The sequence below is a fragment of the Stegostoma tigrinum genome, chromosome 7 (assembly GCF_030684315.1).
Source record: "Stegostoma tigrinum isolate sSteTig4 chromosome 7, sSteTig4.hap1, whole genome shotgun sequence".
NCBI lineage: Eukaryota > Metazoa > Chordata > Chondrichthyes > Orectolobiformes > Stegostomatidae > Stegostoma > Stegostoma tigrinum.
In genome coordinates, this window is record NC_081360.1 from 38913105 (window position 1) to 38938660 (window position 25556).

General features: G+C 42.2%; 1 protein-coding gene across 1 annotated transcript in view; it reads left to right on the forward strand.

The window, feature by feature from the left end:
* The first annotated feature begins 1373 nt into the window (after positions 1-1373).
* zswim2 (zinc finger, SWIM-type containing 2) overlaps positions 1374-25556 on the forward strand; it is a 134308-nt gene continuing 110125 nt past the window's right edge. The window contains exon 1 of the mRNA XM_048535293.2: positions 1374-1396. The gene's annotated coding sequence lies outside the window, so the exon portion shown is untranslated. The remainder of the gene's footprint in view (positions 1397-25556) is intronic.

A 25556-nucleotide genomic window follows, 5' to 3' on the forward strand; every position in this document is an offset into this window, starting at 1 on the left:
CCCAAAACAAGTTTCTACCCTATTGTAATTTAATAATCATTCAAGTGAAACCCTTAAACTTCATAACTAACAGCACTGAGAGATTTTCTTCATTGGAAAGGAATAATTCCATTGAATTGGTTTTCTTTACTAGGGAGGGCAGACAGGGCCTTGGTCTAATAGCTCATTTAAAATAAAGAAACCTATATGTAAATATAGAATCTTATTTGTACTGTACTAATTCAGTAAAGGGTCCCTGGATCCAAAATATTGAATCTGATTTCTTTTAGCAGATACTGTCAGACCTGCTGAGTTTCTCCAGAAATTTCTGTTTTTGTTTCTGATTTCCAGCATGCACACTTCTTGTTTTATATATTGTACTGTACAACAGTACCCTGTTGGCCCAGTTTTATATTCAGGCCTCTGCAGTGAAATTTGAATCCAGAGCTTCACTGTTGAAATTGCGACCCACTAGCTCAAAGCTGGCAGCTAAATAATCTGAAATTTAATGTTTGTTAAAACTAGTCGGTAAGGCTGTGACTGATTTGTCTGGAGCGTATGGAATAGGAAGCATTTGCAGACAGGAAGCTCCAAACTGACATCTGAAATCATTCCTTTCACCAGAATATGAATATCATTGCCCTTTGACAGTGGGATGGAAATATTTTGTTTTTTCAGTGTGTTGGAAAATATTTCAGGTATTGGTATGGCTGAAAATAGCCATTTCTCCAAATCAATCCTGAGTGCCTCATTTCCTTTGACTCGGAACCATTCTGGTAAATCTGCTGTCCACACTTTCAAGGACTCTCCTCTCCTTCCTGAACAGAACTGTGGTGACCTGAATTGTATACAATGCTTGACCGTGATCTAACCAGAGTTTTCTTTTATCAGAGCCAAGTAAAATCCAGGAAGGAGAGAGGTAAAATGCTACTGTCTCAAAAAATGACTTAATTTTCGTGTTCAGTTTCTGGAATGAGCCAATGCCCAAATCAGGACCTAATGTTTATGAACTCAAATCCTACCAGCTCAGGAGTGGGTTCATACTGCGCAGAGGAGATTAAGCCAGCGTGCTGGCGACAGAAGTTCCCTGGCATTTGTGGTGGTGGCATGAGTGGACAGCTTGAGGCAGTGACAAGAGTAGCCAGCCCAAGGTCTCCCAACATTAGCGGGAGAGATTGAGCCGGCAGAGGGAGGAGTAGCCCATTGCAGTAGAGGAGATTGATGTCGAAGAGATTGAGCCCTTGTGAGAATTGTGAGGCCAGCATGGCTAAGCGCTTAATGTAAGACTGTAATGTTGAATTTTAACTTTACTTTTCTACTTTGTACCTAAGATTTTGTACCTAGTACCTTTGAACCTAAGACGATACTGAGAATGGCAACTTCGTACATTTTTCGCTGTACTCTTGCATCCCTATACGTGAGTACATGTGACAACAAAATTGAATTCTAATTTTAATTCTAAAATCTAATTCTAACCTACAGTTGGAGATCAATGTAATGAGGTTTTAGAATATAGCAGGGCAATTTGAGTGAATAGGAGGCACATTTCATCTCGTAACATGGATTAAACCTTTGGTATAAAGTTCATGAGGGTCTGCTTTCCCACCTTTCATGGTCAGAAATTCTTCTCCATTTGTTACATTGTCATTGGGTACTCGCTAGCACCCCAGCTCACAGAAGTTGTGTTCTGATTATGGGCACAATTTTGTTAGTCAAAAATGGTCACAAATGATCACAAGCCCAGCTCTATATATAGGATGAGGTACGTTATGGAGATGGCCTGCACCAAATTTTGCATGTCACGGTTCTGTGCCATGCCAAGCTTACTATGCACATCAGGCAAATATGGCGCTTTCAGTGGCAGTGAACAGGAGTTCATTCATTCCCTTGCAACACTGGATCCAGTCTCTCTTGGTAATTCCACGAGCATTAACTTTTACAACCATCTCAGTCCAGGTTGCATTGATGACTCCACTTGTTGAACAATCTGGAAATAACACGTTCCTTCTCTCCCAGACGGCATGCAGGAGAGGGGTATTGCTGAAGCATGGGATTCACTTCTGACAGGTCTCCAAAACTTCCAGGCCCCGAAGGTTGAGCTGAGGTCAGCTGGTGGCCTTAGATTGCAGAAAGTGATGTATTTTCCAGTAATCTTTTAAATATGGTGCCCAGCAATTGAAGTCCAGTCGGACCCAATGGGATTCAGAAAATCCTGTCTATCCGCCACTAAAATTTAGTGTTTTACAATCCTTGACTCTGTACTGAACTTAGAAGACTATAGTGGCACAGAAAACTTAATCCTGCACCCAAGCAGTAATCCCTTTTTGCTTTTCCGGCCCACCTCCACTTGCAGGTTCAGAAATGAAAATTCTGCCTAGATTTCTGCAGCAAATGTTTAAAAGATTTTGAGTTTATTCATCCTGAAATTGATGGCTTCACTAGCTTAATCCTACCAGCTGAGATCCATCCAGATAAGGATAAATAATTATCATAAGGGAATTCTTTGAGTTTTGCTTTGTTCTCATTTGTCTAAAGTATTTTTAAATATTTATGTGAACTATTTTTGCCTTAATAATATTATTGAAATAGTTGAGTCATCGCTGCTTCTTCCTGATAGAATGTAGGCCGAAATATTGTAGCCTGGCAGGAGACAGAGAGTTTTACATTCATTCCAGAAGTGTGGGCGCAACTGGCATTTCATGTTCATCACTAGGTGCCCTAAAGTAGGCGGTGACTGATCTTCCCCTTAATATGATACAACTGAGTGGCATGTTTAACAATCCCAAAGTTATTTAAAAGTCAAGTAGCAGAGAAACCTGAGTACAAGGTATGTCAATTATTGAATTTTCACAAAATTTCAACAGCTTTATTGCTATTGTCTATGTATATTAGTTGCTTTAATTTTCTGGATCTTGTGTCAATTGAAATCTAATTCTGAAACAGTAGGATTTAAGTTCACGTGTTCTATAAAGATCTGACTGAGGCCTTAATGTTACTAGTGTTAAAGTATGAGGTGGACTATGAAGTCCCTCCAAAAATGGTGAGATTTACAAAAAAAATGAAAGCCTCAAGTTGAAATTCTAAGCCACTTGGAATTCACCCACTTCTGCTCTTAACAAAGGCAGGACAGGAGTGGGTGACCATTCCATTTCCAGGAAACAAGTTAATTACTTTTTTTTAAAAGACTGTGAGCCTTAGATTTTATATCCATTTTAGATTTAATCCTATCCAAATAGACTTTTTGGGTCTCAGGAAATCCTACTGCTTAATGGAGGCATTCCATAGAGAGTTCACTAAGCTGAGACCCGATACGGAGGGACTGTCTCATGAGGAGAGTTTGAGTAGATTGGGCCTATAGTCATTGGAATTCTGAGAGGCATCCTTGTTGAAACTTACAAAATTCTTAGGGGACTTGATAGTGTAGATGTGGAAGGATTGTTTTCCTTGAGGAAAAGTCTAAGACAGGCATAAGGGGTTACATATCTAAGACAGAAATGAGGAATTCCTTCTCTGAGACGATTGTGAATCTGTGAAATTTGTTATCGCTGACGGCTGTCAAAACCGGGTCATTCAATATATTCAAAGCTGAGAAAAGCAGATTTATAATCAGTTAGGCATCCAAGGTCCATAGAGAAAAAGCTTGAAAGTGGACTTGTGGATTATCAGATCAACCACAACCTCATTTAATGATAGAGCAAACTCAATGGGCTGAATGACCCAGTTCTGCTTCTATATCTTACTGTTTTATAGTCTTATAGGAGATAAGGACTGCTACATAAAGTGAGTAAGTGATTTTCCAGTGCTGTTTGTGGGTCAAGAGGAACAAGGGTGCTTCCCCTAAGCTTTCAAGTTTAATTGCTTCACTTGCTAAGGCCAGAACCTTTCCCCTCCACAATCACATATCTCATTCCCAGCATATTACCAATCATCATTTCACAATTGTGGATCCATCCAAATTCACAAATTTCCTCCACCATGCCCAATATTCTACTGTCCTCATGCATTGATCACTAACCTGCACTGTGCCTGCTGTCTTTTCCCCAAAGCTATCTCCAAGATACTTTAATCAATATCAGAGGTACAAGTCATTCTGGATCCATGTGATTTGATCTTTACCCCATATCATGGTTTGACTTGGTCTGGACTGTTGTTTCTGCTGCAACACTTTATTTTATTCACTCGTGGGATGTTGCCCACCCCTAGGTACCCTTGAGAAGGTGGTAGTGAGCTCCTTTATTGAGCAGTCCATGTGCTGTAGGTTGACCCACAATGCCATGAGGGAGGATCCTTTCTATCCAGTAGAGAGATGAGCCTGTTTATCAGACTCAATTCATGGGGATCTTGTTTGAAAAGTAAACATACATGTGTGGAGTCAAACGTCAGTGGAAACCTTCATTAGCACTCCACCTGTTCCAACACTTCCAACATTCAACTCCACCTTCCACCTTGCAGATCCTGCCCAGTAAATATAGAAACATGACTTCTTCAAAAAGAAAATATAGACAATTAAACTGTGGAGTGGCTCATTGCTTTTCAGTACTGATTAGCATACGTGTAACGAATGGCAACGGGAGATGAGATTCCTGTTGATCATATAAGCAGTTTTTAGCTTAATCAACACAATTTCCAGCTAAAAATGGTTACTTATCTGTAATAACAAGGTGTAGAGCTGGATAAACGCAGCAGGCCAAGCAGAATCATAGGAGCAGGAAAGCTGACATTTCGGGCCGAGATCCTTCCTGCTCCTCTGATGCTGCTTGGCCTGCTGTGTTCATCCAGTTCTACACCTCGTTATCTCAGATTCTCCAGCATCTGCAGTTCCTACTATCTCTGAAACTTATTTGTGGTAATATCTCAGTTATAGCAAAGTTAATGTACCTTTTGTGAGTATAAAAAAAACTATACAGCATCCTAAATGATATAACTGTAGTAAAAATGACCGCAAATTTGCTGGCTTTTGCAAATTCACAATCTTTTACATTTTCTACTGGTCTGGGAGAATTTAAACCATGTGCCAGTAAATAAATTGTGAGATTTCAGGCAACTAACAACCCCTATACTTCCAGAAAGTTAGAATTATACCCAATTACATGATACAGTACCAGAAGTTCTAAGCTAAATTTGTTGTCACCTGTAGCCATGGAAATCAAAACAGTACCAAACACTTTATTAATAACAGTGAAATTCAAGAGTTACACAAAGATTTCTTTATCCCTATAGATTTTTTATCAATTCAAAATCAGTGGGATGAGTCAAACATGAGGAAGAAAGATATGTTGAATGTTAATAAGTATTATTAAGTCACACATTTACTTTCATTGAATGCTTTCACAAAGGCAAAACAAACTGTCCTTTTCTGCAATTTAATTGTTTGAGCAGGTGAGTCAAGGGAAAAGGAGGCCTAATTTTTTCCACTGTCAGGTAAGTTAAAAAGTGTAAGCAAAATGTTGCTTTCTGATAAATTATCAGTCTTTCTGGTATTTAAGGAATTTCTATGAATCAGTGACGTCCTTCACACAAAGCTGAATGTGTAAGTAACATTAGTTTCTTCTGACTGGGGAAAGAATAAGAGCAGAATGAAAAGGAAGCATTGCCATTAAGACGCTTTTGCAGAAACACCTGCAATATATTTTTTTTAATTGCATTAAAGCTAAGCTTTAGTTGTTTGGAAAATCTTTTGTTGTGTTGCTGTTTGCACTTTGGTTCTACACTCCTGATCTGTGGCCAGCTGGTGGGAAGCGATGTGGGCAGATCGGAGGACCTCTTTATAGGTCTGTTCCAGGGGTGGCCAAGCTGGCTATAAATTGGTTCAGGCAGCAGGTTGTGCAGGGGGTCATCTCTGCCGACTGTCTGCCCCTTTTCCGCAGTTTTTTTTTGGCTGGGTATCCCTGGAGAGGGAGAATGTGGTGTTCATCAATGCTGTCAATGCCTTTAGAGGGAGGTGGGCACTGCAGGGGATGTAGTTCTTAATTTTCCCATCCACCTCCATTTTTATTTAGCTCTTTCCTGCTCTCCCTACCACTTACCCACACCTCCCAACTTTTGAGGGTTCATATAGCCCATATTTGCCATTGCATGTAAACCTCTAATTGGCTGCATGGGTAATTACTGGTGGTGGGTAATAGTTAAAAACAAACAAAGTGTCATGGTAATAAAATGTGAGGCTGGATGAACACAGCAGGCCAAGCAGCATCTCAGGAGCACAAAAGCTGACGTTTAGGGCCTAGACCCTTCATCAGAGAGGGGGATGGGGAGAGGGAACTGGAATAAATAGGGAGAGGGGGGAGGCGGACCGAAGATGGAGAGTAAAGAAGATAGGTGGAGAGAGTATAGGTGGGGAGGTAGGGAGGGGATAGGTCAGTCCAGGGAAGACGGACAGGTCAAGGAGGTGGGATGAGGTTAGTAGGTAGATGGGGGTGCGGCTTGGGGTGGGAGGAAGGGATGGGTGAGAGGAAGAACCGGTTAGGGAGGCAGAGACAGGTTGGACTGGTTTTGGGATGCAGTGGGTGGGGGGGAAGAGCTGGGCTGGTTGTGTGGTGCAGTGGGGGGAGGGGACGAACTGGGCTGGTTTAGGGATGCAGTAGGGGAAGGGGAGATTTTGAAACTGGTGAAGTCCACATTGATACCACTAGGCTGCAGGGTTCCCAGGCGGAATATGAGTTGCTGTTCCTGCAACCTTCGGGTGGCATCATTGTGGCAGTGCAGGAGGCCCATGATGGACATGTCATCTAAAGAATGGGAGGGGGAGTGGAAATGGTTTGCGACTGGGAGGTGCAGTTGTTTGTTGCGAACTGAGCGGAGGTGTTCTGCAAAGCGGTCTCCAAGCCTCCGCTTGGTTTCCCCAATGTAGAGGAAGCCGCACCGGGTACAATGGATGCAGTATACCGCATTGGCAGATGTGCAGGTGAACCTCTGCTTAATGTGGAATGTCATCTTGGGGCCTGGCATAGGGGTGAGGGAGGAGGTGTGGGGGCAAGTGTAGCATTTCCTGCAGTTGCAGGGGAAGGTGCCGGGTGTGGTGGGGTTGGAGGGCAGTGTGGAGCGAACAAGGGAATCACGGAGAGAGTGGTCTCTCCGGAAAGCAGACAGGGGTGGGGATGGAAAAATGTCTTGGGTGGTGGGGTCGTATTGTAAATGGCGGAAGTGTCGGAGGATGATGCGTTGTGTCCGGAGGTTGGTAGGGTGGTGTGTGAGAACGAGGGGGATCCTCTTGGGGCGGTTGTGGCGGGGGCGGGGTGTGAGGGATGTGTTGCGGGAGATACGGGAGACGCGGTCAAGGGCGTTCTCGATCACTGTGGGGGGAAAGTTGCGGTCCTTAAAGAACTTGGACATCTGGGATGTGCGGGAGTGGAATGTCTTATCGTGGGAGCAGATGCGGCGGAGGCGGAGGAATTGGGAATAGGGGATGGAATTTTTGCAGGAGGGTGGGTGGGAGGATGTGTATTCTAGGTAGCTGTGGGAGTCGGTGGGCTTGAAATGGACATCAATTACAAGCTGGTTGCCTGAGATGGAGACTGAGAGGTCCAGGAAGGTGAGGGATGTGCTGGAGATGGCCCAGGTGAACTGAAGGTTGGGGTGGAAGGTGTTGGTGAAGTGGATGAACTGTTCGAGTTCCTCTGGGGAGCAAGAGGCGGCGCCGATACAGTCATCAATGTAACGGAGGAAGAGGTGGGGTTTGGGGACTGTGTAGGTGCGGAAGAGGGACTGTTCCACGTAACCTACAAAGAGGCAGGCATAGCTGGGGCCCATGCGGGTGCCCATGGCCACCCCCTTAGTCTGTAGGAAGTGGGAGGAGTCAAAAGAGAAGTTGTTGAGGGTGAGGACGGGTTCAGCTAGGCGGATGAGAGTGTCGGTGGAGGGGGACTGGTCGGGCCTGCGGGACAGGAAGAAGCGGAGGGCCTTGAGGCCATCTGCATGCGCAATGCAGGTGTATAGGGACTGGACGTCCATGGTGAATATGAGGTGTTGGGGGCCAGGGAATTGGAAGTCCTGGAGGAGGTGGAGGGTGTTGGTGGTGTCACGGACGTAGGTGGGGAGTTCCTGGACCAAAGGGGAGAAAATGGAGTCCAGATAGGTGGAGATGAGTTCGGTGGGGCAGGAGCAGGCGGAGACGATGGGTCGACCAGGGCAGGCAGGTTTGTGGATTTTGGGAAGGAGATAGAAACGGGCCGTGCGGGGTTGGGGAACAATGAGGTTGGAGGCTGTGGGTGGGAGGTCCCCTGAGGTGATGAGGTTGTGAATGGTGTTGGAGATGATGGTTTGGTGCTCGGGTGTGGGGTCATGATCGAGGGGGCAGTAGGAGGTGGTGTCGGAGAGTTGGCGTCTGGCCTCGGCGATGTAGAGGTCAGTGCGCCATACTACCACTGCGCCATCCTTGTCTGCGGGTTTGATGGTGAGGTTGGGGTTGGAGCAGAGGGAGCGGAGGGCTGCCCGTTCTGCGGGGGAGAGGTTGGAGTGGGTGAGAGGGGTGGAGAGGTTGAGGCGGTTAATGTCTCGACGGCAGTTGGAGATGAAGAGGTCGAGGGAGGGTAGGAGGCCTGGGGGTGGTGTCCAGGAGGAGGATTTGTGTTGGAAGCGGGTGAAGGGGTCAGTGGAAGGAGGGTTGGGTTCCCGGTTGAAGAAGTAGGCATGGAGGCGAAGACGGCGGAAAAACTGCTCTATGTCCAACCGTGACTGGTATTCGTTGATGTGTGGTTGTAGGGCGACAAAGGTGAGCCCCTTACTAAGGACTGACCGTTCATCCTCAGTCAGTGGGAGGTCTGGGGGGATGGTGAAGATGCGGCAGGGCTCATCCCCTATTCCCAATTCCTCCGCCTCCGCCGCATCTGCTCCCACGATAAGACATTCCACTCCTGCACATCCCAGATGTCCAAGTTCTTTAAGGACCGCAACTTTCCCCCCACAGTGATCGAGAACGCCCTTGACCGCGTCTCCCGTATTTCCCGCAACACATCCCTCACACCCCGCCCCCGCCACAACCGCCCTAAGAGGATCCCCCTCGTTCTCACACACCACCCCACCAACCTCCGGATACAACGCATCATCCTCCGACACTTTCGCCATTTACAATCTGACCCCAACACCCAAGATATTTTTCCATCCCCACCCCTGTCTGCTTTCCGGAGAGACCACTCTCTCCGTGACTCCCTTGTTCGCTCCACACTGCCCTCCAACCCCACCACACCCGGCACCTTCCCCTGCAACCGCAGGAAATGCTACACTTGCCCCCACACCTCCTCCCTCACCCCGATGCCAGGCCCCAAGATGACATTCCACATTAAGCAGAGGTTCACCTGCACATCTGCCAATGTGGTATACTGCATCCATTGTACCCGGTGCGGCTTCCTCTACATTGGGGAAACCAAGCGGAGGCTTGGAGACCGCTTTGCAGAACACCTCCACTCAGTTCGCAACGAACAACTGCACCTCCCAGTCGCAAACCATTTCCACACCCCCTCCCATTCTTTAGATGACATGTCCATCATGGGCCTCCTGCACTGCCACAATGATGCCACCCGAAGGTTGCAGGAACAGCAACTCATATTCCGCCTGGGAACCCTGCAGCCATATGGTATCAATGTGGACTTCACCAGTTTCAAAATCTCCCCTTCCCCTACTGCATCCCTCAACCAGCCCAGTTTGTCCCCTCCCCCCACTGCACCACACAACCAGCCCAGCTCTTCCCCCCCCACCCACTGCATCCCAAAACCAGTCCAACCTGTCTCTGCCTCCCTAACCGGTTCTTCCTCTCACCCATCCCTTCCTCCCACCCCAAGCCGCACCCCCAGCTACCTACTAACCTCATCCCACCTCCTTGACCTGTCCGTCTTCCCTGGACTGACCCATCCCCTCCCTACCTCCCCACCTATACTCTCTCCACCTATCTTCTTTACTCTCCATCTTCGGTCCGCCTCCCCCTCTCTCCCTATTTATTCCAGTTCCCTCTCCCCATCCCCCTCTCTGATGAAGGGTCTAGGCCCGAAACGTCAGCTTTTGTGCTCCTGAGATGCTGCTTGGCCTGCTGTGTTCATCCAGCCTCACATTTTATTATCTTGGAATTCTCCAGCATCTGCAGTTCCCATTATCTCTGAAAGTGTCATGGTGATTTGGTGGTGAGAAAGTCATTCAGTTGTGTGTGTAATGACAGTTTGGATATATACAAAAAAGGAAAAAGAGCCCCTGAGCCAGGGGGCGTAGGCTCCAGTCCCACTTGTTCCAGGGGCATGTCATAACGTCTCTGAACTGGTTGATTTAAACAAAAACTAAGATCTGGGAGGTAATGGCCTGGTGGCATTATTGCCAGGCTGTTAACCCTGAAAATTAGCTAATCTTGTGAGAACTTCAGTTTGAATTCTGCCACAGTAGATGGTGGAATTTGAATTCAAGAAATATCTGGAATTAAGAGTGCAAAGATGACCATGAAATCACTGTCAATTCTCAGGGAGAACCCATCTGGTTCACTAATGTCCAACAGGGAAAGATACCAGCCATACATGTAAGGTCTGGCCTATATGTGACTACAGACTTATAGCAACATTGTTGCCTCTTAACTGCCCTCTGAAATGGCTTAGCAAACCACTCAAGTGTAGCAATTGTGACAAAAGTACATGGACTTTGGTGATTTAAGAAGACGGCTCATTATCACCTTCTCAAAGGCAACCAGGGATAGGCAATAAATATTTGCCCAATTGATACCGATGTCCCATGAATGAATAAAAATAAAGCTCAGCCCTGGAAAGGCAATATCGTCATAGTATTATTGGTAGTCTATTAATGCAGATTCCCAAATATTATTCCGGAGACCATAGTTCAAATCCCACCTTGTCGAATGGTGGAGTTTGAATTCAATGTAAATCTGGAATTAAGCATTTAGTAATGTCTGTGAGACAGTAGTTGACTGTTGGGGCAAAACCCATTTGGTTCGTTCAAAGCCCTTTGAACTCCATTTTGATTTAGACCCTGCACTTCACCCTCACCTTTTTGGTCTGCATTGCTCTAATGGGCAATTGGAAAATATGGGTGATTTACTGGCAGTCATTAATAGTTGATAATTGACATAGATAGGATATTCAGCTGTGTGGAAGTGCACTTTCAGGTACAAAAAGCAAAAAATAACTTAGGTCTTCTTCACTAATCCTTAATTAAATGACCAAAAGCCCAGGCCAGCATCATAATGTACTCGAACAACTGGCGGGGGAGTGAATTTCAGGAGGGGGTTGGTTGTCAAAATCAATTAACTATTTCACACTTATATTTTTACATTTTAAAATTATTCTGATTCGTGACTGCAGTTATATTTTAAGAGTTGCATCAAAGAACAATAGCAGTAAAGTGCCATTCTGGATATAAGCACAGCGTGCATGTAACTACTCCCTGGTTATTCCCCATGTCATATTGATGACGGTTGATGCAACATACCTCTACAACATTTGTGCATGGGCTACCCTTATAATGCTTTCTTTATCTAGAAAAGTCTATTGAGAACGATTTAACCTAATCATTGCCTTACTTTTCTAATGGTCCAATTACAACATAGGCCTTCTGTGCGTCCGCCCACCCAAACCTGATAATAATTTTCAGATGTGGAGCTGGAAAAGCACACCCGCTCGGTCCTGATGGAGGGTTTTGACCTAAAACATTGATTTTCCTGCTCCTCAGAGTTTTTTTCCAGCTCCATATTGATTAACTTTAGCTTGCAGCATCTGCAGTCCTCACTATCTCCAAGGATCTTCAGATCTCCAAACAACCACATTTAAATTCTAATCAGCTCTGAAGCATTCTAGTTGCTGGGAAAAATACACCATGTGACTCAATTATCTTGTTTTCGTTCTACCCACATTTTGGTCTTTGACATTGTGTCCAGAAGCTTCTCTTTTAGTCCTTACACAGTAGCCTGTTGGGATCAATGCTCTTCTTGGTTTCATCTAAAGATTACCTATTTTCAAATAATTCTTTTCAAAGCTTTAGGGTTCAATAATATATTCAGTTAATGAAGGCTCAAACTACAATTCTTCATCAAGTCATTCTTAGCCATTTTTACCCAGTGCCCATTACAAACAGCAACAAGAATGTAGTTCAATTAAAACTGAAGTTACAGTCATTCATAATACTTAAGTTGGCTCTCACTCGTTAGCAAGAAAAACTGAAGTAGGGACTTCCCAGGATTTTTACATGCTTAAATCCAAAATTGGGCCAAAGAGGAAGTAAGAAGAAGGAAAATAAAAGAATATCCACTATTCTATACATTGCTGGTAGATATCTAAGTACTATTCATAATTCTATAGCATTTCATGTTGAGATGATCCAAAATTTTTATGACAGAAATTAACTATGTTTATCTGAGTTCAAATATGTGCAGTGTCATTCAATTAAGGGAGATAAAGAGTTAAAAAAAAAGCTTTATTTCCAGAAATGATATCCTAGCTTGACGCAATGTAGCAATTCGTGATTAGTCAGATGTGTCACTGCAGAAAGGCTGAGGAAGGGGCCAAGACATTCATTTCAAGCACAAGTATGCAATATGATTTAATCAGCTATTCATCTCATTTTGAAGTTAAAAGAAAGTTAATTATGTTAAATTAAGTCATGGTAACCATCTTGATGCATTCATCAGCTTGCATTTGTCAAACCAATGAGTTTTATTTGGAAGCTTCACAGGCATTTTATCCATGAAATTTTAAAGAGAATTACTCAAGACAAATGAATCTTAGAGACAAAGAAGAGAAAATGATTCAATTCTATAAAATTAATCCAAAGAAAAGCACACATTTGCATACTATCATGTTTTACTGCACCAGAAGTTAGCAAAGATTGATAACCATTGTGAGATGCCCAGGAGAACCGAACTGGAAGGGTTCTGTGCTCTCCAACAGGGCACTAGCCCAGTTGTGATAATATGCTTTATCAGGTAGTAACTACCTATGTTGTTGTAGTGTTTGTATCTGAGCTGGTGGAGAACGAGCATGTGTAATATGATGGTCCTGAACCTTCAATGTTCATGAGCTTTTGATTGTCAGTAGTAAGGCTTTTAGAAAGTGAAAGACATAAATTGAAAGTGACGAGGTGAAAGATTTCTAAATTATCATTGCTCAATTATTTCTTCAAATTGCTGCTAACATCAAGTCAACTCAAGTCATTGTTGTCTGCTGCTTAGCTTTGTTTTTTTTTGGGTCCATAGGTGGTGGGTGACCTATTCTCTCCATTTCCAAATGTAGGAGATGTCAGATCTGGCATATCTCAAACACCTTCTTCTCTGAATCTGTCAAAGTAATGATTACTCAAGGACCACCTCCATTTTCTGTTTTACCCTGGTATTCTTTTCTGCAAGTGTACTGCTGGCAAGGTCAGTCAAATAGCCTTTAACTAATTTCCAGGGAGAAAATGCAGTCCCAGAAAAATGCGCACTTTGTCCTGGCGTGCTGAACTTTTTGTTGGAGCTGCAATCATGAGGCAAATCAAAAGAATTTTATCATATTCCTATCTCCTGTCTTGTTGATGATGGAGAGATTTGGTGAGTCAGGAAGTGAGTTACATACTGCTAAATACCCAGTTGCCTTTTTCAACTGCTTGTGTCCATTGGGTATGGGTGCACCCATGTGCTATAAGGAATGGAGTGGCCGGTTTTTGATACAATGGCATCATGAAGCATGTCTTGGTTCCAAATTCAGACAGTTTGTTGCTTCAGGAGAATTTGCATGTGGTAATGTTCCTGTTTATCTATTGCCTTTCATCCTTCCCAATGTTAGTGTTCAAGTTTGGTAGATGATGTTGAAGGAGCCAGGGCAGAGCATCTCATAGATAGTACACAATACAATAGATGGGTAGCAGTCTGTTGGCACTTTGTCCTGGATGATGTTGAACCTCGTTCCAGTCAATGGGTCAAATGGAGACCATTCTATTAAACTCCTGACTGGAGTTCTGTGGATTGTTTGCAGTCCTAGGGCAGCCAATAGCTGAGTTACTCACCGCAGAATTCCATTATCTCACCCTCTCTTGCAGCAAAATGTTTATATCGCTAGTTCAGTTAACTTCCTGGTCAATGATGACCCCTGGATACTGATGGTAACCTAAATATTTGAAATATTTAAATCCTTTCTTGCTTGTTAATTTATCAGTTCTGTCAATGAAAGCATGCCTTGTTTAACCTGGTGAATTTCAGGAAGCTCAATAAATACTTGTGCTCAGAGTTAGTGTCAGAATGCTAGGTAAAAACTGCAGTTAGTTAGAATCAGTGTAGTTCAATGGCAGACATTCATATCCCCTGGGGGGATCCCACTATCTTAGAAATATGCTTAGGATAAAGGCTAAAAGCAAAAGCTGTGGTATAAGGGGCTAATAATAGCTTTTATTCTAAATATTATCATACATCATCAATTACAAGTGTGAGGTGATGCACTTTGGTAGGAGTAACCAGAAGGCAAAGTACAGGGCTAATGGTAAGATTCTTAGTAGTGTAGATGAGCAGAGAGATCTCGATGTCCATGTACACAGATCCTTGAAAGTTGCCACCCAGGTTGACAGGGCTGTTAAGAAGGCATACAGTGTTTTAGCTTTTGTTAATACAGGGATTGAGTTCCGGAACCAAGAGGTTATGGTGAAGCTGTACAAAACTCTGATGCGGCCGCACTTGGAGTATTGTGTACAGTTCTAGTCACCGCATTATAAGAAAGATGTGGAAGCTTTGGAAAGGGTGCAGAGGAGATTTACTAGGATGTTGCCTGGTATGGAGGGAAGGTCTTACAAGGAAAGGCTGAGGGACTTGAGGCTGTTTTCATTGGAGAGAAGATGGTTGAGAGGTGACTTAATTGAAACATATAAAATAATCAGAGGGTTAGATAGGGTGGAAAGGGAAAGCCTTTTTCCTAGGATGGTGACGGCGAGCACGAGGGGGCATAGCTTTAAATTGAGGGGCGAAAGGTATAGGACAGATGTCAGAGGTAGTTTCTTTACTCAGAGAGTAGTAAGGGAATGGAATGCTTTGCCTGCAACGGTAGTAGGTTCGCCAACTTGAGATCGGTATGACAGGTTGGCACAACATCGAGGGCCGAAGGACCTGTACTGTGCTGTAATGATCTATGTTCTATGTCCTATTATGCTAGACCGCATGGAGCTGGAACCTGAGAGACAAAGGTTTCTCTAATGAAGTCACAGTCTACATCGTAATGAGTATAAATAGCCAATAAAGATATATTGTTTTGTAACAGCATGATTTCCAACTCTCTTGTGTCAAAGACATCCATACTCCAGTCAAGGAGAAGCAATAGCATCAAGATCTAAGGAGCACCTGAAGTGACATTTGAGTTGATCCTTCATTTATCAACTCAATTAACTTGCATGGAAGAGACTAAAATCATACAGTACCCATTTAAGTCCAATTGACCTAGAAAACATACAACATGCAATGGAGAAAGAATATAAAGGCACAACTGTACAATAATCTTTAGTGAGTCAAAATCCAATGTAACTTTATTATGGGTAACACTGTCAGCCCTGATAGTAACGATGAGGCACTTTAGAAGGTTGTTGCAGAGGGAGTCATGATATCTGGCATTTGTGAAATAAAATCGAAACATCCTCTAAACTGAACCCTTAGTGTTTAGATTAGGTACTTGAAAGAAAGATACAAAAGAACTTTACATTGACTATCTAATTTAAACACCTCTTGGCTTTTTGTAACCCTGTAAGCTTCACTATCTGTTTTTCTGACAACTGGCTTATTAGGAATACTCATTGACAGGTAAATATTATGATTTAAATTGACCACTTAAAAGCCACAATAATCTCCCTTGTTAGTATTTTTAAACTATAATCACAGCTGAGAAAATTTTATGTGCAACTGATGGAAAAGTGATGCACTCATGTCTAAATAATTTGTGTTTAGCCTACATCCTTTGTTAATGTTACATGGTAGCAGTAATTGATGCACCAGCTGAAATTGTTATAAATAAGATACTATTTGCTGTTTAATTAGCAAAATGTCAGCTGGGAACTGTTTGTACTTGGCTTGTTGCTCATTCAATACTACAATAAAGTCATTACTCTAATACGTGATATCGCTATTATATTATATTATACAAGAAAGCTACTAGGAATGTATTTGCATTTAGTTAATCAAATACTGAGACCCATAGGGATCACAATTGATTAGCCTTTTTACAAACATTTGAATTTGTGGCAAAGTTGTGTGAAGAGTCCTTTTTTTTCCATTCTTCTTTACAATAGACAAATGTCCTCAAGTGTTTAAGGGGCCATATTTCCATCCTCTTGTTATTTAATGTAAATTTGCTCTTAGGGATTAGATTACTGGCTTCTTAAGTACTGAAAAAACATGGAGCTACCAATAGCATTTGTCTGTATATTTCTACTTGATCTTTAAGCAGTATGCAAATCTCAACAAGATGGTCAAATTCCCACGTGTCCTCAGTCCTTACAGGTAACTAATGCCAACCAATAACAATAAAAATGTTTCAAAAATGTATGCAATCTGTGCTGTCTACAAACTACAGTAATTTTATAGGAACCATACCAGTAGATATCATTGTACAGCACAGAAAGCCCTACATTTGACACTTAAATGTGGCATCATTGACTCATACAAAGTCATGGAACTGGGGCAAGGAGGCAGGATTTTGATACAGATCATCCATGATTGAATTAAATGATGGAATAGGTTCAAAGAAATGAATAGCCTACCTTTTTCAGCGTTTACCTATTCCAGTGATTATTATTCCCATCTTTCTCTGTTGTGGTGTTCACAATGATTGCTTTCTATTTTTCCTATGTGACTACCTCTGTGCTGTCATCACTTTACCCTGAGATATTACCAGTGCGTAATTTTCCATTCAATAGCAAACTGCCAAAGAATATCATTCAAATGAAGTTGTGTAGGAGTCAACCTAGTTTGCATTCTATAAATCCCTACATGAACTAAATAATTCCAGGAAAAATAATCCTGTAAAAAACAGCTGTAAAACCTTTTGCTCTATTTCCAATTCTAATCCATTTTGGGAATATAGGAAAGACCTGAATTTATTATCCAAGTTTCTAATTGCTTGGTCATTCCAGAGAGCAGGAAATAGTTAATCACATTGGTGTGGATATTACATCATGCATAGATCAGACCTAGATTTTTAAAATACCTGCTATTCTTACATGATTTAGGCCTCAGATAATTTGAAGCCCATAGTAATATAATTAACTTGTGATTGCCCTCTGAAATTGCCAAGTACGTCATTCAGTTGCATAAGTATGGACTGAACTATGGGCTTTGACACAACAGCCATCTGAATTAGTTTTTTTTTAAATCTCTTCAGCTATTCTTGAGACATTTTCCTTTAACTTGGAGGAAAAAGGACTACATTCCTATGATAAATGAGTGTCAGGGAAATTAATGAATTATCTGGTGCTTGTGGAATGAGAAGAAGCCTAAATAAAAACAACACCAAAGGTCCACCAATATAAAGGGCTGTGGGGAGTCAGGAGGCTTGAGACAAAGGCTGAACAGTCAGGGAAAGAGTGTCAATATCCAATAAGTAAGAGTGATAGTGGGGAGTCAGTGGGAGTGGGAGAGAGCACTGTGAGAATAAGTTAATGAAAATAAAATCATGGAGCGATAACACAGGATAGCAGGTAGGTGATAACACAGTTCAGAGAGTTCCAACGTAAAAGGTGCATCGCTGAAGAGGATCGAAGATGAAGCAGCCTAAAGTGGAAGTAAGAGGCAGGAAACTTGGTGAAACCCCATGTAAAAATCTTCAGTGTCAGTGGAATTAAAAAAGTAGTAAATGAATCAGTGATAAGACTATAAAATATAAAAAGGGATCAGAACTAGAGGCAATAATTAAAGTTAATTGTTCAATCAAGTTATGGGATTCTGAAGGAGAAAATAGAGATTTTTCACATCATGGCTGAAAACCATTTCTTGCAATTCCTGCACCATATGGGAATTTCAGGACATTGCACATGTCTTAGGGGAACCATGTGATGAAGGAATGTCTGCAGTCACCTGAGCTCAGGCTTAGTGTTTCTGAGCTTGAGGGGCACCTGGAGTCACTGTGAAGTGACTTCAGTTCCCCTCATTGTATGTTCCAGTCAACCCATGGAAAGAAGGTTCTTGATTATAGGTGGAAGTCCCTCTGGAAGAGTAGCAAGTGGCAGGGGGTGCAAGTGTCTTCAGGGTATCTGCCAGTTTTAAACAAATAATCAGTATTAGGGACTGTTGGGAGGGACAATGCCTTGAAGGAGTGTAGCCAAGATCATTTCATCTAGGTACAGGAGATTGTAAACCAGGAAACAGAAAACAGTAGAAATATGATCATTATAGAAAATTCTATAAATAAGGGAATTGTTATGTAGTTCAAAAACTGTCATTGTGAGGCTTACATAGTTTGTTGCTTCCAATATACAGGGTAAGGATATTATGAAGAGAATGCATACTTTCTACAGGGTAAAGGAATGAATCAGAAAGTGTATACTTGGTACCAATGACATAGAAGAAGCAGGTATTGAGATTAGAGATAATGGGAACAGCGGATGCTGTAGAATCTGAGATAACAAAGTGTGGAGCTGGATGAACACAGCAGGCCAAGCAGCATCTTAGGAGCACTAAGATGCTGCTCGGCCTGCTGAGTTCATCCAGCTCCACACTTTGTCATCAGGTTTTGAGATTAATTGGTCAGGTTTTCAGGAGATGGGGAGGAAGTTTAAAAGTAGGACTTCAAAGGTAGCAATTTATGGATTACTGCAGGTGAAGGTGAATATGAAGGTGTGGATGGCCAATGCACAGCTTGAGATATGGCACGGGAGAGTAAGATTCAGATTCTTGAAGCAGTGCGACCACTTCTGAGGCAGCTATTCAAATGAGATGGGTTCCACTTTAAAAGAGCTCTAGCCAATGCCTTGGGCAGGGTAAAGGTTCACAAGTTTGCTAGGGGAAGGATTAAAATAAATTGGTTGGGGCATGGACACCTAAATATAGAACTAGAACAAAAAATAAATGAAAAGTAGGTTTGAGATGGCACTGGAAAAGGGCATGACTGTATAATAGCTAGGAACAGAATAAGAAGGATGATAAGAATTACGAAGACAGGTCTAGAATGCATGCCTTCCAATGTACAAATTGTGGTGAATACATTAAAAATGCCTCAGTTGTAGGTTTATGTTAAGGGTTAGAAATATAGGGGTGAATTTTATAGGCCTTTTTGGCTGACTCAAAGTTATGTCAAGTTAGTGGGAGGGATTTCTGCTCAGGCCTACTGAGTTTTCTCACCATATGTTTCCAAACTTGCCTCATTAGCTAATTAGTCAGTTCCTACTGCATCCATCATGTGTGAGTCTGCTCCATCTTGCCACATGCCATTCCCAGAGCAATCTCCACTCAGTGGATATCCACTGAAAAAGTGATATCCGTTTTGCCCATGCCATCTTCAAAAGGCTGCTGTGAACCTGGGCAAGTATTGGCAATCTGCCATTGCCCAACTGCACCACGAAGCTTTTCTGTAACTGCAAGCAGAAATGAACATGAACAAACCCAATAGAGGCTAAAGTTCACTTTCACAATACAAAACAGATTTCAGCATCATTAGCAACAACTATTTTAGAGTCCATAACTGTCTGCTGCATCCAGCTTTCATCTATTAGAAACTGGTGTCAATGAGATCCTGTCTGGATTGTAGTCCCCAATGAATTTGTTTTAATTTGATTTATTATTGTTACATGTACCGAGATACAGTGAAAAATATTGTTTGTGTGCTAACCAGACAAATCATACCTTACATAATTACATCAGGGGAATAGAACAGAATGCAGAATATACTGTTACAGCTACAGAGAAGGTGCAGAGAAAGATTAACTCCAATATATAAGTGTTCCATTCATAAGTCTGGTAACAGCATGGAAGAAGTTGTCTTAAATCTATTGGTACATGCTTTCAAACCTTTCTACCTTCTGCCCGATGGAAAAAGGCAGAAGTGAGTATAACCAGAGTAGGAGGGGTCTTTGATTATATTGGCTGCTTTCCCGAGGCAGCAGGAAGTATAGACGGAATCAATGGAAGGAAGGCTGGCTTTTGTGATAGACTGGGTGCATTCACAATTCTCTGTAATTTCTTGTCATCTTGGGCAGAACAGTTGCCATACCAAGCTGCGATGCATCCAGATAGGATGCTTTCTATGGTGTGTCTGTAATAACTAGTAAGAGTCATGGTGGACATATTGAATTTCCTTAGGCTTCTAAGGAAGTAGAGGCATTAATGTGCTTTCTTGACTGTAACATCAATGTGGGTGGACCAGGATAGATTGTTAATTTATTTACTCCAAAGAACCTGAAGCTCTTAACCACATCCACCTTAGCACCATTGATACAGACTGGGGGAAAGCCCTCCATTCTGCTTCCTGAAGTTGATGGCCAGATGCTTAATCTTGCTGACATTGAGGGAGAGAATGTTGTCTTTATACCTTGCCATTAAGCTGTCTACCTCCTTCCTGTACTCTGTCTAATGTTGTTATGAGATCCAACCCACTACAGAGGTGTCATCAGCAATTTTGTAAATGGAGTTAATGCTGAATTTGGCTATACAGCCATGAGTATATAAGGAATATAGTAAGGGGTTGAGTACACAGACTTGTAGGGCTCCAGTGTGGAGTATTATTGTGGAGGATGTGTTGTCGCCTGTCCTTATTATCCAAGGGTCAGGAAATTGGGGATCTAACTGCAGAGGGGGAGCAGACTCCTCGATTTTGCAGTTTGGAGATGTGTTTTATTGGAACTGTGGTGTTGAAGGTGGAGCTAAATTCAATAAATAGGATTCTGACATAGATATCCTTATTATCCAGATGTTCCGGGGATGAGTGTAAGGCCAGGGAGATGTCATCTGCTGTGGACCTGTTGTGATGGTAGGCAAACTGTAGTAGATCAAGGCAATCGGGAGGTTAGAGTTGATGTGTGCCATAACTAACCTCTCAAAGCATTTTAAAATGACATATATCAGAGCTACCAGTCAATAGTCATTCAGGCTCCTTGCCTGATTTTTCTTTGGGATGCTCGTTGTCTTCTTGAAGCAGGTGGGACCCTCACATCATATTAAAGAGAGGTTAAAGATGTTTGCCAATACTCTGCCAGCTGGTCCACACAGGATCTGAGGGCATGACCGGAAACTCTATCCAAGAATCCACGCTTTCTGTGGGCTCGCCCTCAAGAAGGCCAATCTGACATCTGTGGTGGTGACTGTGGGTACAGCTGACCCGAGGTTATGGGGGCAGGTGTCATCATTTCACTGACCTTCTGTTCAACATGAGCATAGAATGCATTGAGCCCCTCGGGGAGGGATGCACTGTTAGCAACAATTCCACTCAACTTCGCTTTGTAGCCCAGTGTATCGGATAAGCCTTGTCATAAACAACAGGTGTTTGTGTAGCTATTCTGCAGCTCTAGTTCAATCTGGTATTCTCTCTTGACAAACCTAATGGCTTTGTGAAGATTATTACCTGGGATTCCTGTATAGGTCAGAATCACCTGACTTGAACGCCTCAGACCTGGAATTCAGCAGGGAGTGGATCTCCCAATTCATCCATGGTGTCTGGTTTGGAAAAAAGGATTAACTTCTTCAGCACACAGTCCTCTACACACTTACTGATGATGTCTGTGATGCTAATGGCATACTCATTTATGTTGGCTGCTGAGTTTCTGGATATTGACCAATCCACCAACTCCCAGTAGTCATGTAGGAGCTCATCCATTACCTCAGACCAGCACCGTATGACTTTCTGTTCCAGATCCTCACAGTTCTGTGTCTGTGCATAAGCCCAGAGGAGAAGTACAGCCTTATGGTCTGATTTACCAAAATATGGGCAGGGAGATCGAGTGATAGCTGTCATTGATAGTTGTGTATCAATGGTTCAGTGTGTTTGGGCCTCTGGTGGGACAGCAGACATGGTGGTATCTTGGTAGCACACTCCTGAGGTTGGTCTTGGTTGAATTTTCCAGGTGCCCCAGACCTTTGCCTAACTTCCATGAGCAGCCCCTAGACTTGATTGTCCAGACCCCTTGATGTTGTGTTTACAAATTGATGGCAGCTGATTCCCCTGACTGCTTCTGATGGCCCTACAGTACTGAATGCTGCACAACCCCTGAACTTGACTGGGGCAGTTCCTCTGACTGTGACCATGACCACGTCCCAGTGTGGCAAAACCTCAGGAGTGTGTGCGGAGTTTGCCCATGACTGACAGTATCAGGAACCTCTAGCCGACAGGGACCCCGTCCCTTCACCGGACTGAGGATTCCACCCTCCAACATGGTCATTTTGTTAAATAAATATGCAGTGTGTTTACCACACAGAGGTATTGGTTTTATGTACAAGTTTGTCATTCATTACAATGCTCCCATCCCTCACTATGCCAATCCAGATTCATCCCTACTAACAAGCATGACAAGAAGCAGCTTGGTCCAGTCCATGAGCTGGGTCCCTATCCCTGCACACAAAGTGTCCCGACTGCAGCCTTTCAATGATAGTTACCAAAGAAACCTGCAAGGCAAGTCATGCTTATATCGGACAGGTGCCATGATGGTCAGAAGTGCTTGAAAGATGTCAGATGCCAATGCCAATGGATGAGACGTGCTTGATGTTGTTGCCCATGAGATCCACTTCATTCAAACACAACATGATGGAGGTTGTTTCGAGATAACAGTGAGCTGATTCCATCAGTTTGATAAGATAGAAAGTTGAGTATTAATGAGGCAAATTGGGCCAACAACAAAGTATTAACATACAATAATTCATCTTAATTGGCTGCCTAGCAAGAAACTCACCACAGTGCTTGACAAATGTGTAAACGTTGAATTGAAATTATCCTGGCATCAAAATAAGCCTTGCTGAACTTCTCGTCTGATTCTACCACGAGCCTCAGAACCCCCATAAGATTCCATCCATAGAGTTCTAGTTTCAGTTGAAGGTGAATTAGAAATCATTTTCTTTCAATTTGTTTTAATGTATGTTTAGAAATAATTCTTGGAGCTTCGGCCTAACTGAATGGAATTTAGAAGCTCTGAGATTTCTGTGGTGATATTTGCTGAAGGCGGTGCTATTCTCTAAAGAAAAGCTGGTGGCATTTGGTTTTAAAGATTATAAGTGCAATGAAAGCGGACTGAGGGCTACAGCCATTCAGCCCACTATGTTTAACCAAAGCACTCAGTTCAGTTTGTAAACTGAGGGAGAAAGAGTGAATTCTACAGCAATAGATGGAGACGTGTTAACAGAGAAAAATTCCAGTTAAGGATAGATACCAAGGGAGTTTCTACCTGTGTCTGGTGGGTGATGGCATATGACTACCAGCAAGATCTATACTAGGATGTTATGAGAGTAAAATGTGCCAAACTATAGATACTTCTGTGGTACAAATCATAAGACTAACTTACATATTTCCAAGGGTTTAAAGAAGAGGAGGTCATAAAAGGTGCAATAACAAAGCAAGCCTTTCTTTCTTATCATGAGTTCCATTGAACTAAATAATTAGGGTGCAGCAGAAACAAAAAAATAAAGTTTGCTGACTCTTTCAAAATCAGCTAAAGAGTAAACTAACAATAGAAAGTCGCAGTGCACTGTGACAGCTATTTCCTTAAAAATTCAATCACCTTACTATACATCTCTTTCTCAGTCAGGAAGCCAAAGTTAAAGTGATGTACTATCAAAGATTATTGAAGTTACAAACATTTTTGAGAGCTTTTTAGCATACAATAACTCATCACAATTCAATTAGCATTGTGAATGAACAATATGAATTTTTTTACTTGCATATTTTTAGTATTTATATCAGGTACCTTATGGTCAAATTTAAGGCACAGTGTATTAAACTCAATCATTGTTTTCGATATGCGTTGATAAGTAGCACAACCATATCTTCCAAATTTAGGCAACTAAACATGTCCTGATTATATAAATTATACTGTATTGATTTTGTGGCCATTTCAGTGTCTGAGGCTTTCATGGACAGAAATTATTTCAAAAAGAGGCAAAAAACATTGATTTAAAATGGCCACAGGAAATGTTCCCTCTCAGCTGTGTAGAGTTGCACTTATCTTGATGCTCCTTGAACACTGTCCACCTCATAGGCAGCACTGAAAGTCATTCTGCAAATGGAACTCAGGGATTGCCACATCCTGTCCTCTTTCCCACAATCATCATCCACTCAACCTATGTACACAATTACACAGTCATCCATTCATTCACCTATCCTCATGTCCATATCCACTAACATTAACTTTTCTCCAATCATTGAACAACTTACAAACAAAACGACACTTTCTGAAATCAGCTAAAATTGTGTCATTTGGGCTGAATCGACACTGTAATCATTACTCTGCATGAAGCTATAAAGAACAGAAAGTGCAACTTTAGCATTATAGAGTACACCTTAAGTGTGTGTAAAACAAATCCCAATTATAGTTTATTACTTTATCACAGAATTGTTATGGTCCTTCTCAGTCAGAGCCCACAGAATGGGTGAAACTTTCTCATTTTAAATTAATTAAATTACGTTAAATTTAAATTTTCTAATTTTACTGAGTAAAAAAGGAGAACAAATTACAATCTGTATACAGATAAATGGAGCAACTATGGAGAAGGGATTTGTAAAGCCTGCAATCTATCCATTGCCATGAGTAAGAAGCAACAATTGCTAACCAGAAAGCTGAATAAACAACTCAAATTGTAAAGAGGTTGATTTGGAGTGGTCGCTTGTGTGGATGTATGATTTGGGCTTTATGGAAAGGGACAACCAAGTTGTTAAATAGCTTTGAGATATGGATATTAAGAAAAATAGAAAGAATCAGCTAGGCAAATAACAAATTAACCGCTGAGGAGTTGAATAGCCAAATACATTTGCTGAAAGTAACTGGGAAAAGTGAGAGAGGATGACAAGGCAAGTGTTAAATGGAAATGTACTAGTAAGAGACATTATAAATGGAAAATACATTGAGAGATCTTTCTAAGCTTCACAGAAAGAAACACTCAATGAAACTCAATAAAACTGACACTTAACCAAAGAACTGTAAGATTCAGTCCAATGAAACCTGTAATTAGTTGCAAACATTAGTCGCAGTAAGGAGAGATTAGATAGGCTTGGATTGATTTTCTTTATAGCAGAGAAGGCTGACGGGGACGTGATTGAAGTGTATGAGATTATGACGGGTATGGACAGGGTAAATAGGGAGCAGCTGTTCCCTTGGTTAAGGGTCAATCATGAGGGGGATAGTTTTAGGGTAAGGGGCAAGAAATTCAGAGGGGATTTGAGAAAAATAAAACTTTTTTCACTCAGAGGGTGAAATTCACTGCCTGGGAAGGTAGTGGAGGCCAGAAACCTTCTAATCTTTATAAAGAAAATTTGGATGAGCTCTTCAAGTACGATAACATTCAATGAAATGGGACATGTGCAGGAAATTGAGTTTAGTGCGCCTTTAGTGGTAGCTGTTGTCGGTGCAGATTCAATGGGCTGAAGGGCAATTTTTGTACTGTATGACTCAATGGTTTTATGACTTTATGACATGCAATAAATTATATCTAGATAACTACAACAGACTCTTCTGGT